Genomic DNA, 15167 nt, shown 5'->3' on the forward strand with positions numbered 1-15167 from the left:
TCTCATAATTGTTTTTTCTTACAGAAACTGATTCCAAACAGGGGTAAAGATTTGCGGATCCTCTGCGTTCGTTATTGGCAGGAAGTGGCGACCAGTCTGATGAGTTCAAGCTATCCAGGAGGATAATTTTTGGATCTGGTCTGAGAGTGGTATTTAACTTTTACAAAGAAAGAGGAAGTCAGATTGTGCTGCTCCAGTTTATAGACTGTGTTGGACTACTATTGGTGGTTTATGAGAGAGGCTTGGTTCAAAGCCTCGAGTAGTAAAGATTGAGAAGCATAGTACTCACCTCCGTGTCCTTAATAGAATCTAAAATTCTTAACGCAAAGCTAGAAAATGTTGTACTGTCCTTTTTATTCCAACAGCATCAGACACCAGTTTGCAGGGTGATGACTACACAGGTATTCCAGGTTTGTGTATTAATTTGCTTGTTGCTCTGACCTTCTTATTACCATGAAAAAAGAGAAGCTTCAAAAATTTCTGTCTGATCTTGTGACAAGGCTGTTCAGGTTGACCATTATTCTGTTTCTCTTCTGTCTCTTGTCGATCCAATCATACAGCAAATGATTTGGGTAAATCCCCATCGCTGACAGGCATCATCTGTATTGTTAATTACCACAGAGAGCTTTGTAAGACTCTCAGGGTATTGGGGCAAGGTAGGTTCCTGAGAGCCTTTGCACCTTGGCTGGTCTACTTTTAACGATCTTCTAAAAAAATGTACTTGATGCTGGAATGGCAGAAACAGAATTTGTGGAGTCAATGTCAGGATCTACTCTCTCAGGTCTCTCTTTTTCCTTCAGGAACCTTTTCCGATGCTTCTCCAAAGCTTTTCTGAAGATGATAATTTTCTCCAATTAGACTACAACCTGAAGGAATTTCGATGCCTCTTACTGCGTATTTGATGAGTCCCTTGAAGGTAGCTGACAGTCCATGGAATCCTTGGAGCAACCTGCTCAACACCTAGAATCCCAGGAGTGGCTGAACACAGTTTTCTTTTGTTCAGGAGTTTCCATTATGGTCTGTTGCAGGTGCGCAACGCCCTTTGGGCTAAAAGGGTTTTACCCCCGCACCCATCGTGTCTCCTAGCCAGGGATGCGCACCTTCAGCTTCTAGGATACATGCACAGTTCTTTGCCTGTTGTGGGCTCGGCTGGGCAGGGGCTGCAATCTCCGCATCATCCACTCACATAAGACTTCAGAAGACGATTTACTCTTTAACAAGTCTTTGTGTTTTTCACAATCCCCCATGCACCCTGCTATACCTATCCCTTTCATTTGTAATTTGGAATGATTTGCTGCCAGAGTAGGAGAATGTGTTATTAGAAAAGAAACAAGGCATATGGAAGAATCTGACAGTTTCTTGCAGAATCAGTGAATCATTTATTTGATCAACCCTAGAACCCTAATTGGCACCATAATAAGAAAACATTAAATTACCTATAAACCTCGCACTTGTCCCTCACACAGCTCACCCTGTACTCAAACCGGTACATCACCCACGCTGCATTGAACCACTCACCCTGTACCCACTCTTTAACGTTGCACACACATGGGCAAACCGCTCACCCTGCGTTCGCACGGGCACTACGCTCATCTGCCACTCACAGAGATCATCCTTCAATCTTCAAACTCACCGCTCACTCTGCACTGACATACGTGCAGTCTTCACACAAACATACACCTTACCCTACCATCAAAGGGATACATAACTTACATTTCTCACCCTGCACTCACCAAGGTAGTTCACTCACCCATCACTCAGATAGCTCACCTTTTACTCTCACCAATCACCTAGCACTCACATGGGCAAAATTGACAGCCAGCACATACACCTTGCACTGCTCACCCTTCCCTCAAATGGGCGGGTCGCTTACCCTGCACTCACGTGGGCACAACAATCTGCTGGAAGTAACAGGGACACACAGTTCACCCTGCACACTTTCTGCTCACCCTGCTCTCTAATCGTTTATACTACACGCAATCTTATAAGGACATCGCTGACTTGCACTCACACTACTCATTCTGCACTCGCGTGGGAACAAATATCTGCTGGAACTAACAGGGACACACTGTTCACCCTGCACTCTTGATGGTCACCCTGGACTCTTGCTGCTCACGTTGCTCTCTTACCACTCACCCTGCACTCAGTCATATATGGGCACATCACTAACCCAACACTCACATCACTCATCCTGCAGTCTCTCCCCATAATGAACTGTCCATTCACCCATCGCGCACACAGCACACCCTTTACTCTCATGGCTCACTCTGCACTCACACAGGCAGTGGTATGTTGGAACTCACAAGGGCACATATCTCTTCATGCACCCATGCCATGCACCCTGTAATCTTACCTCTCACCTTGCACTCAAACTCAAATGGGGACATCACTAAACCGCTAGTGACTTCACTTAACTTGGACTCCTTCCTCTCACCTACACTCACTGGTCACCAAGCACTCACTTGGTCACACAGGTTGCCCTGCACTCACATGAGCTCCTCTCTCACTCTGCAATCATGCTACTCAACCTGCACTCACATGGGCCCTTCCCTCATTCTTCACTTGTGCAACTCAACCTGCACTCATATGGACCCAGTTCTCATTCTGCATTCGTGCAACTCAACCTGAACTGACATGGGACCACCTGTCACTCTGCATCTGTCCAACTCAACCGGTACTCACATGGGTTCACCTCTCACTCTGCCCTCTTGCAACGCAAACTGCACTCAAGTATTATCAAATCAAATCAGGGTTTATAAAGGACAACTACCCACCCATAAGGGTCTCAAGGTACTAAGGGAGTTTGTCCTCTGAGCTTCAGGTTGTAGAGCCAGGTTTTAAGGTTCCTCCTGAATTGGGGTAGTGACGGTGACTGCCTGAGGTGCAGGGGCAGGGTGTTCCAGCTCTTTGCCACGAGGTAGGCAAAGGATCTCCCACCAGTCGAGGTCTTCCGTATGCAGGGTACGGTGGCTAGTGCTTGTTGAGTGGAGAGGTCTGGTGAGGGAGTAGAAGGTGATGCAGTGGTTGAGGTAGGCAGGTCCTAGGTCGTGGAGGGCCTTGTAAGCGTGGACAAGGAGCTTGAAGTTAATTCTCTTCTCAAAAGGGAGCCAGTGGAGGTCTCTTAGGTGATTGGCAATATGTCTGTGGCGGGGAATGTCCAGGATGAGTCTGGCAGAGGCGTTTTGAATGTGTGTAATTTCTTGAGGTTCTTCTGGGTGGTACCGGCCTACATTGGGTTGCCGTAGTTGAGTCTGCTGGTAACCATTGCATGGGTTACAGTTTTGCGGCAGTCCTTTGGGATCCATTTGTAGATCTTCTGGAGAAGTCAGAGTGTGTGAAAGCAGGAGGATGTGACCGAGTTGACTTTGCGGGTCATGGTGAGCGATGAGTCTAGGATGAGATTGAGGTTGCATGCGTGGTTTGTTGGGGTGGTGGGGGGTGCCAAGGGTCAATGGCCACCAAGAGTCATCCCAGGCTGATGTGGATGGTCCCAGGATGAGGATCTCGGTCTTGTCAGATTTGAGCTTGAGGCAGCTGTCCTTCATCCAGGCGGTGACGGCTTCCATCCCGTTGTGTAAATTCTTCTTGCCAGCAGTGGGGTTTTCGGTCAGTGAGATGATCAGCAGGGTATCGTCAGCATAGGAGACGACGTTTAGTCTGTGGTCCCTGATGATGGATGCAAGAGGGGCCATGTAGACATTGAAGAGTGTGAGGCTCGGGGAGGAGCCCCGTGGAACTCCACAGCTGATATCCCTAGGTTGTGACAGATAAGGCAGGAGCCTGACTCTTTGTGTTTGGCCAGACAGGAAAGAGTGTATCCATTGTAGGGCCTTTTCTGCAGATGCCAGCTGCGTGGAGCCTGGAGCCAAGAGTGAGACTGTGTCGAAGGCGGCTGATAGATCCAGAAGGATGAGGGCTGCTGTATGGCCACGGTCGAGGACCGAGCGGATGTCATCTGTGGCAGCGAGGAGGGTAGTCTCCGTGCTATGATTGCTCCTGAAACCCGATTGGTGTCCAGGATGTTGTTGTCCTTGATGTGCTTACGGAGCCTTTTTGATGTTCTTGGCTGGGAAAGGCAGTAGAGAGATGGGACCATAATTCCTAAGGTCCAGGTGGTCGCCGTGGGTTTCTTCAATAGCGGGCGGATCTTGGCGCGTTTCCAGTCCTCTGGGAAAGTGGCTGTCTCTATGGAACAGTTGAGGGTGTGTCAGAGTTCGGGTGCAATGGATGTGCTGACCTTGTTGAAAATGTGGTGAGGATAGGGGTCCTTAGGGGCTCCGGAGTGGATGCTGCTCATGATGGTGGGGGTCTCATCTGTGGTAAGGATGGTCCAGCGGTGTAGGTCTGTGGTGGTTTGATGGGACGGATCGGGGGGTTGTTGGAGGGCTCGGAGGGTCTTGGGAACCGAAGCTGTCATATAAGCACTCACATGGGCCCTACTCTCACTCTGCACTCATGCAACTCAGCCTGAACTCACATGGGTCCACCTCTCACTCTGCACTCGTGCAACTCAGACTGCACTCAAATGGCCCTCCTCACACTCTGCACTCATGCAACACAACCTGCACTCACATGGGCCCTACTCTCACTCTGCACTCATGTAACTCAATATGCACTCACGTGGACACACCTTTCATTCTGCACTGACACCTCTCACGCTGTGGAGATAAGCTGGGATGGAGTGGTGAAGAGGAAGAGAAAGCAGGCAAATATTGCAGGAGGGAGAAGCAAATCAAAACTGCTATGGGTGAAGCAATGCAACTGAGGCTGTCGCGTGGGCTCTCATTATTCTAAATGAGACTACTGGATTTCTAGGTAGCAGGATCTATAACAGTGTGGGGGACTGAGTCTGACCCACGTGTAAAGAACTCTGTCACCCTAAATCCGGTTTTTGCTCCGGCTAACTAGCAGTGCCTCATTTCTCCCATGTGGAAGGAATGATTGGGCAGCCGAGCGCATGACATCTTTGGAACTTCTCAGGGAAGTCGTGGTTACTCAGATCCAAACCAACTCTCTTATTTCCAATATGATCTCATATACAAATGACAAAGACAGTATAAGTTTTATATTATGTTTTAATAAAACGACTGTATTTTAGATATTAAGGCGTGAGCCGCAATAACCAGAACGATACAACACAGTAGGATTGAAATAGTCACCAGGAGAGTAAAACATAAGAACAAAGCTATCATATTGTCTAACAGTTTCTACTCTCCCTCTGCTTGTTCTATTTAGAGCACAGCATGTTAAGCTTCTAGCTTGCCTATTAGAATCACTGTGGAGACATCAGCCCTCATACCTGAGCAAAGACCTGTGATCTTGGTTCAGCATCTGCAACGAGGCAGTCAGCGTCTAGTTGTGGTTCCCTGGTTGGAATCTCCCTCTTGTGTGTATTGGGACAAGGAAGTGATTTTATAACTAACATGTCATCGTGATCACAAAATGTCCCTACGCAGGAATGCCAAGTCTAAACTCTTACCACGTCTATCGGCAATGTACCAGACTGTATCCTTGACTGAAGCACAGAGTAAATATGTTATGGAGAACTCCAGTGCTGAAGTAGGCAAAACAGTGTGATATGAATAAAAAAACAACACCGTAGAACTGGCTATTTGAAAAATAACAGTACGAAGCCTAATAAAAAGCATGTAGAGCAAAGTGCACAGAGGCTCTAAGCTGTCAGCAAATGAATAAAATATATTCAGGACAAAGTGCACAAAGGCCTAAAGCCTGAAGCTAAAGCGCAATGAATACGTAAAACTAACCACACTACAAGGCTGTGGGCTAGTGTGGGGATCGATTGGGGAGTGCAGGCTAAGGGTGCAATGTGGGTGGGGGAAGGGGGCACAGGCTCCAGAGATACTTTTTAGTCCTGAGCCTGGTCCTATTGCCCTACACAAAAGCCTGCTGTTTTCGAAGCCAAGAAGTAGATCATCATTTAGGCCCTATTAGCCCACTATGAGGTAGTGCTCTGCAGAGTGTTTGGTACCAAAGTGGACCGCAAGCTGGGGCTGTGGGCACGGGTGCCAACTTCTGTACAATTTAGGATTCAAGACCCAGCAATATTTCAGCTTCAGAGCTGAGGCTTGAGAAAGCACATTAAAGCCTAAGCTTGGCATGGGAACACAGGGGTCAGCATTGAGTATTTCTGTTTTGCTGCTGCTACACAGTGGGACCACGGGGCAGATCGGGGTTTGCAGGTGTTGCTATAACATTGGCCTAACAGCTTGTGAGGGCTGTTATAGTGGTGAGCAGTCATGTTTTTAGCAAGCTCCATTGTTTTAGCTGGCCATAGCCTACTTGAGGTAATTTCAGACATATGTGGTGAACCCAAGTCACACCATGTAAGTACTGGAATATCTCATGAGAGTTCTTTCATGCCCTACAGCTTTTTAGCAAATTTAAGTGAAAAATGTGCTTTGAGAAGCACAACTTTATCCCTTACTTTTTTAATAAAAACAATTTAATTGTTTTATATGTTGAAAAAACACAAGGAACAAAAAGGTCTGTCTCAATAATAGAACATAATTGTTATGACACCCTCGACTAAAATGACAGAAACCCCAAATGTTCACCATCAGGGCCACAAATACCATCACCTTTCTATGTGCCCCTAAACCCTATGACTGCACTATCCAGTGACCTATGCCCCGTATTCCTGTGAAATCAGTGTAAGCTCCACGTATTGGACTCAATCGTTCAAGATTTTATGTTTCTGTGGGGACTTTCCTGTCTGGAATAGGTTTCGCCAAACTTGTGCACTTATTTAGACCTTTTATACAACCCTCTAGAGAGGTAGGGTTTGGGTTCTTCCATTGTTGAGTCATGTTGAGTTCACAACAATAAGTCTCAAACGTGAGTACCATTTTATATCTGTTCAAGTCCAATTCTATGTTTATCTAAAGGGTGATAATCTTGGGGTCAGTGTGCAAATTTCATGACCCCAGATTTAAAAAACTAACATCTGGGGGAAATCTCAGGGACGAGCCCTCACTCCTCCCAAATCTGCCAAATCATTGTCTCCTCATTGCCTTTGCTTGGTGGAATTAGGGGTAAGTATCACAGTGAGCATGGCATGATGCCTGTGCTGGTCATACAGCTGCTGGCTCATGGAGCAATAATCTTAGCCAGTTATATTACAGCATGGTAGAGGGGTCTCACATTTGCAAACTATTCTTTCATTTCTTTGGATTGGTTAGGGAACACAGCTGAGGAGTCTATAGGAGTGCAGGACACATTATTTTGTGGTTGCAGCAGACAGTTTCTGCTCAACTGAATGCTCTACGCCAGGTAACCAACATGTGGGTGGAGCCAAAGCCCCTGTCTCAGGTGTGCTTCTAAAACTGTGTTGATCACATAAGGTCTGGCAACAACTGGGTTGTGAAGCCCGATCTAGAAAATAAATCTCCCAATCTCAGTTTACTGATGTGTTTCAGAAAGTCTAAGGTGCTTCAAAAAATCCAATGACAACACTATACAAGTACTTCACATTTTTCAGACTAACACATAGAGTTATGTCATGTGTTGCTGAGTTCTGGTGACTATCCTGGAGCATAAAACATATTTTATTTAAAAATAAACACCTTGTTCTCACCTTGTTTTCACTTTTTTTTTATTCCTTTAAGTGCCAATAATCCTACACACTTTCTAACACCATCCATTGTGTTCTTAACTCCCATTGAAGTCTAAGTACTAAGGGGCATATTTACGAGAGCCTTCCATCATGTTTGCACCACTCAAAGTGGTGCATGCACGATGCAAGGCTCTTAGTCAAATTTATGAAGCCACGCAAAGCCACTTTGCATGGCTTTGAGTGGCTTTATAAATATGGAGTAGCGCAACACAGCCAGAGTCACTGCGTTGCGCTACTCTGCCCTGGGTAGACATTCCATGGATGTTGCGGTGGGTGTTCACACGCAACTACCACGGATTTTGACACATCCCCTGATTTACAAGGTGTTGTGGGTATGTCAATGGTCGTCCTGTCAGAGTTTGTGCTAGGAAATAAACATAACGACAACTTTTTAAAATAGATGGGTATTGTGGTTTCTTTTATTAAATTTTTCTTCTTTTTATATGGTTCTTGTTTTCAATTAAACTAACTCTCTTTCTCTTTCTTCTGTTCTCCTTTTGTCTCTCTCTAGTCGATTTCGTCTTTGGACTCTTTCTTGATGGTCTTGTTCTCTCTTTCTTCTTAGAGGACTCTCTGGTCCCGGTACCAGCATCCTCCCTGAGAAGTATGTGCAGAAGTGGAAATAAGGAACAGAGGGAGAAGAGGTAAGTATTTTGGTTTTGAGCATTTTCTTTTATAATCCTGGTGGGAGGGGAGGGGAGGAAAAATAAAGAGAGCAGGAAAAGGGAAACAAAAACAACAAAAGAAGAAGAAAAAGAAAGAAGTAAACACCCAGGGTCAGTGAAGGATAGTGCCTAGTTGTGTATACGTATTGTCTTTATTAGGGCTCAATATAGTGGCAGAGGGTGCTAGTGATGGGGTACAACCCAACAGAAAAACTAGGTAGTAGTTTGAACTGAGTTTTGGTATAAACTGTTTTCTGTTTTTTTTTTCTCACAATCAGTCTGCCTCTGTTTGTTTTAATGTATCTGGTCAGTGCTCCTTCCTGTCCCCTTCTTTACTTTTTCACTCTTCCTTCCCCTCCTTCACCCTCCCTCTTCCAAAATATGTAGAGGGATTTCGTGTGCAGGCATGTACCTGCATTATCCACATCCCTCCTGAGACGTGGCAGGCTGTTTCGTTTTCATCTGGGGCTTTTTCCTCCCCTGCTTCAATGTGCTCTTCGCTTCGGGCGTTTATCTCCTTTGGCCTTCTCATCCCCGTGTCTTTCTCTCCCGTCTCTCGCTCCTCTGCGCTTTCCTCTCCTGTCTCTCGTTCCTCAGCGTTCTCCTCGCCCATCTCTCGCTCCTCCTTCCTGCTTGTCGTTCATGGTATGGCTGTGGTGATGAGCCAGCATGGTTACCACATTGGATGATATTAAAACTATAATGGATTCAAATGGAGTACTCACATGCCTATTACTTGAAGCTTCTCTTGCATTTGGCTCCTTTCAACATTGCAGACTTCTACAGAGACTTGGAATCGGAAAAAATCTTCCTAAAAAGCTTTGCATTTCTAGTCTAGCTAGATCTATACAACACTCTAGGCTGGCACCTATACTGATAATAGTCCATACAAAGATATGTCAAGAAAACTATTTTTTGCCAGATCTTCAACAGCAGCCTAAGGCATTCCTAAGTGGATGTGGCTCAGTTATGCTAAATATTTGGGAATTGCATAATTTGGAGTGTAGCACACATGTGTGGCAGGGCAAATACAGGCAGCAATATTGCCAACTCATTGGCACACATGTAATCTCAGGAGGTAGGAACAGTATTTCAGGAATTGTACTTGTAACTTGCTAGTCATACAACATCAGATCATCGTGTGGTACACCACTAAGCTTAATATTTTGACACCGGTACATAAGAGCAGCCTCAAACAAGAATATTTTTCAGTGGTTCAATGTATAAACTATACACTTAGTGCCTTTAGTCACCAGTTGGCCAGGAGACTTTTCCTTGGCTTGGACTTAAAGCAAATTGTCCTGCTACAGAAGTAATCAACTAATTGACAAAAAGTGTTGTGGTCTTGAAGTAATTTAGCGAAAACTCATACAATGTGCTTTGGATTACATTCTATGAAAGCTATTTTTAAGTTGTCAATGCAGTCAATCTACTTTTCAAAAATCACCCTCAGGAGCCTATGAACAATATCAAATCTAGAAGAATATGTTTGTTCTTATTGTATCAAGTCTGTACAATATGTTTAAATTGCACAATTTTCACTTCAGCTTTTTTAATTGTTTATGAGGATATCTCTACCCCCATTGCTTTAAATGTTTGTTGTGCCACCTCATTGCTGGAAGTGCAACCCCCCCCCCCTCAACGGCCCTGAGATTTGGGTCTAGTTGTGCCCCTGGCCTGTTAGTACCTCTTAGACGATCCTGTATGGAAAACTAGCAGCTCCCAGCAAGACCTTCTGGGAAGCATTAAGTTGGGGCATCAAGCACCAGTTATTGAGGGTGCTGTAGTCACTACACAAGAGCACTTATTATTCTGTTACCAGAGCACCAGGGCTCACCTCCTAGAGGCTGTACTTTACTTATCTCTCTCTCCTAATCCGATGTCCTTTTCCCAGGGATCCTGATATCCTCATAGGACCCCTGTCCTTTTTCAGGAATCTTGTTCTTCTTGAGGGACCCAACTCTTCTCTGAGACTCAGCACTAGACAGGAAATTAAAAGCTGCCCAAAGCAAAACATTTTCAGACCTGCCCCACGATGGACTGTTTGAGCAGGCATAGGAGCAAACCTGACCCTCATCTGCGAGACTTGGAGCAAAGGTTTAGAAATGGGCCCAAGCAGTGCATTTGGCAGAACAATGTTTCGAATATATTGGCTACAAAGTTGTGAGATTTAAAGGTCGTTATGAGAAGGAACTAATGGAGTACTCACATATTTCAAAATCTGCAGCAATGTTCCCAGGCACTATTTCTCCAAAACAGCAATTCTTGCATTTTCCTGTAAAGAAATTATGGTGGTCATTATGACATTGGCAGCGAGTGATAAAGTGACGGAAATACCGCCAACAGGCTGGTGGTAATTACCGCCAAAATTATGACCATGGCGGTGATAACTCCTATAGACAGCCAATGTACCACACCATCCACCAGGGCGTTAACACCACGCACCACTGCAGTAGCCATCAACAGCCAGGCGGAAGACAAGGTACCGCCCACCATATCATGACACTGCAATCCACCAGGATTTCCGGGGCGGAACCAACGCCACCAAAAGCCTGGTGGAAACACTGCACAGAAGATCAAAGGCTCACCGTCAGAGAGACAGAGAAGAAAACGCCGCCATGGAACCGGAACTGCAAGTCTTTCTGATTTTCTTCTATGCCATGCTCCACCTGGAACACCAACGCCGACTAAGACGACGACAGTGAGTACAGCCACCTAGCACACAAGGGAGGTCGGGAGGAAAAGGAGAGTGACATACACACACACAACACACACCATTTACACACACACCATACACACAACCGGCTGCAGAGGAAAACCAATGGCACATGATGCACTGCATAATAATACAAGGACTAGAGTACGGAAGTACTGAAAATGTATTTGCAAGGCAAAAGCCACCACACAAACCAATTTGAGAACAAAAAGATATGTACAATTGTCCACAAAGGGCCAATGTCCAATTCAAAGTACTAAGGGCTCACATGCCTACAGGGCACAGTCCAAGGTCCAACTTGTTTCCTGACAACATCCTCACAGAACTGTGTAGGGGCATCAACATAGAAGTGGACAGGCACCTCGAGGGAAAGGGGGGTGGGGGTCACCTCAGCCGAAGTCAGGGACTTGCCTACTGGTTCTGGACGGGCTCTATACCCATTTCTCTTTGCTGGGAAGTGCAAGGCCACAGTTTCTCAGGTGGGGAACTTGCCCACTGGTTCTGGAGGGGGGCTCCGTGCCCATTTCCCAGTGCTGGAGAGTGCAAGGTCTCTGAGGTGGGGAACTTGCCCACTGCTTCTAGAGGGGGCTCCATGCCCATTTCTCTTTGCTAGGGAGTGCAAGGTTGGGTGTCTGAGTGCCTGTGTTTGTGTCCTTTAGGAGGGGGGGACAGACAGGGTGGGAGAGGACACAGGGGACGGGTGCATGGATGTTGTGGAGGTGACTGCCAATGAGGTGTGTGTGCTGCTTGGTGTGGTGATGCTGGTGGTGGCTGTTGAAGCAGCGCATGCAGGTGTGAGTGTGGATGTGACTGTGAGAGAGGAGGAGGAGGGGGAGACAGTAGAGGCAGTGGATGTGGTTGTGTGTGCAACTGTCTGTTGTTTGCGTGAGTGCTTGTGGACTGAAGTGTGGTGCCTGTGTTTGACTGTGCCACTCTTGTGTGTTGTCTTGTCTGCATGCTCGTCTGTATGTGTGCATGGGATGGGTTGGGGTTGAGGAGACTGGGAAGTGGTAGTTGGAAGGGGGCCGGTAGGAACAGGGACAATGGCTGCCATCAGAGAGGAGGCCAGAGCCTGAATCGATCTCCGTTGGGCCGCCAATCCACTGTGGATGCCCTCCAGGAATGCATTGCATTGCTGCATCTGGGATGCCAGCCCCTGGATGGCATTCACAATGGTTGACATGGTTGACTGCCCTCCAGAGATGGATCTCAGGAGGTCAATAGCCTCCTCACTAAGGACAGCAGGGCTCACTGGGGCAGGGCCTGAGGTGCCTGGGGCGAAGGAGATGCCCACCCTCCTGGGTGAGCAGGCACGGGCAACTCGCTGAGGGGCTACTGGGAGGGCGGTGCTGGTACGGGGGATTGCAGCTGTACCTGCAGCTGGGGTGGTCACAGAGGTGTCCGCCACCACCAGGGAGCTCCTATCGGAGGAGGTATCAGAGTCTGTGTTGTCTCCTCCAGTCTCCGCCGTGGTGCTCTCCTCGCCCTCCGTCCCACTGGTTCCCTCAGCTTTGGTGGACTCTGCCTCCAAGGTCCTGTGGGATGCAGCTCCCTCTGTCGCCAGTGCCCCTGCGCCTCCACCAGATGATTCTAATGCACACATGGACTGGATGACTGAAGAAAAAAGGGGGGACAGATAGAAAGGAAACACTGGGTCAATTGCAGCAACAAAACTACAGTTGGCATACACAGCACCGTCATACACAGGGATCAGGATTGAGCACTATGCATTACACTGGCATTGATTTGGCTAGATGCAACAGCAAGATGAGGGCCAAACACCACCAACTTCACACCTCCTGGGACCCACAAAGCCCTGACTGACTTGGAATGCAAACAAGCTGGGTTACCTGCATTTGCCATACACCCATTACCCTTGAGCTGGATCACTCTGCAATGTCTGGCCTGGCATTAAGGGACACCCACTAACTCACACTCACTAACCGGATCCCATGCCACCTACCACTTATTGTAGTAACGCCCACTGTACTCACCCCCTTGTGGCTGCTGTGATACCCTCAAGCGCCCATCCAGAGCTGGGTAGGCCACCGCCAATATGCGGGCCATCAGGGGGGTCAGGTTCTGACAGGCACACCTTCCTCGTTGGGAGGCCATCCCCAGTTGGGCCTCCGTGGTCTTCCATGCCCAGCGTCTCAGGTCCTCCCACCGTTTCCTGCAGTGGGTGCTCCGCCTGCTGTAGAACCCCAGGGTCCTCACGTCCTTGGCGATGGCACGACACAATCACTTCTTTTGATGGGCGCTGACCTGCAGAGGGAATGCAGACAGGAGGACACCATTTACATATACAATCCAGCCTGTCACACATATGGCCCACCAATCCCGTTTCCATCACCATTGGCACACACATCGTTTGGCGCCCACCATGTACACTACCACCAGACATCCCCCCCGATTACACGATGCTTGCACACACATCTCCATGCATCCTTCCCATAAGCATTGTGCCCAGGGTGTAGTCACGTGTTGGTCTGGAGGCCCATACAGAAGTCCATACTGGTGTAGGACCCCATCCACCAGTGGCTCCAACTCTTCTGAAGTGAAGGCAGGGGCACTTTCCCCAGTCACACGGGCCATGGTAGGTTCTAGACACAGGTCACAGCAGCACACGCAGTGTAGGTGTTGTCCTGTGGAAAGTCAGCAAACAAGTGAGGATTTAGTTTAAAAATGGCAATCACGTCCGCGGCGGTTTACACCGTCGGCGCTGATCCCCATTGACCACTGTACTCCATAGAGCCCCATATTAACCAATGAGGAATTGCAAGGCCGCCTTCCGCCACGTCGCCCAACGTTGGCGGAGTTACCTCACTTCCCCCTGTCCCAAGATACAGGACAGGTGGTCACCATTTCAAGGTGTTGGACAACGATCAGATAAACCATAACTGTGTCATTGCCTAAAATTGCACATACATTGCCATTCCTGATGTCCCATCACATTGATGCTGGATGTACACTGAGGTTGTGGTTCCATTGATCAAATTGTGACAGCCTACTCACTCTTGTGTCCCTTAGATACCTACTGCAGCGGATGAATAGGAGGAGGAGACAAACCCTGTGTACAGACCCCTTGTGGACTTGGCTACACTGGAGGACAGTCCCATAATACTCACCTATCACAGAGCTGTGTGCCCGATTGGAGCCTGACCTGATATCAGCCATCCGTCATCCCACTGGGATCCCCCCTCTTGTGCAAGTGCTATCAGTGCTCCATTTCCTGGCAACTGGTTCTTTCCAAGTGACAGTGGGCTTGGCAGCAGGAATGTCACAGCCAATGTTCTCAATCGTGCTGGCAATGGTTTTGTCTGCCCTAGTGAAACACATGTGCAAATACATTGCTTTCCCCCAGGTGGACAATTTGGCCACTGTGAAGGCAGGATTCTATGCAAAGGGGCATATCCCCAATATTATTGGGATGATTCACTGTACACATTTTGCATTTGTCCCCCCGCCAGAATGAACAGGTGTTCAGGAATCGGAAGAGTTTCCACTCACTGAATGTGCAAATGTTGTGCCTGGCGGAAAAGGACATCTCCCACATCACTGCCAAGTATCCTGGGTCAGTGCATGACACCTTTGTCCTGAGGAATAGCAGCATCCCAAATGTGATGGCCCAGCTACAGAGACGGAGGTGTAGTTAATAGGTGAGCCAGAGTCCCCACCCACTGTATGTCAGTGTATGCCTTCAGGTGTTATCCCCACTGCATTGTGTTAGGCTAATGTTTGTCCCTCAATACTTGCAGGTGACTCTGGCTACCCAAACCTATCATGACTCCTGACCCCGGTGAGGAATGCCAGGACAGGGGCTGAGAACCGTTATAATGAGGCACATGGGTGAACCAGAAGAATAATCGAAAGGACCTTCGGCCTCCTGAAGGCCAGGTTCAGGTGCCTCCATCTGACAGGTGGATCCCTGTGCTACTCACCCGGGAAGGTCTGCCAGATAGTAGTGGCATGCTGCATGTTGCACAACCTGGCCCTCAGACGACATGTGTCTTTTCTGTAGGAGGAGGAGACTGGAGATTCCCCTGTGGCAGCAGTGGACCCTGAGGACAGTGAGGATGAGGAGGCAGAGGATGAGGATGTGGACAACAGAACATCAGTTATACGTCAGTACTTCCAATGACACAGGTGAGGC

Source organism: Pleurodeles waltl, chromosome 3_1 (genome assembly GCF_031143425.1).
Source record: "Pleurodeles waltl isolate 20211129_DDA chromosome 3_1, aPleWal1.hap1.20221129, whole genome shotgun sequence".
Taxonomy (NCBI): domain Eukaryota; kingdom Metazoa; phylum Chordata; class Amphibia; order Caudata; family Salamandridae; genus Pleurodeles; species Pleurodeles waltl.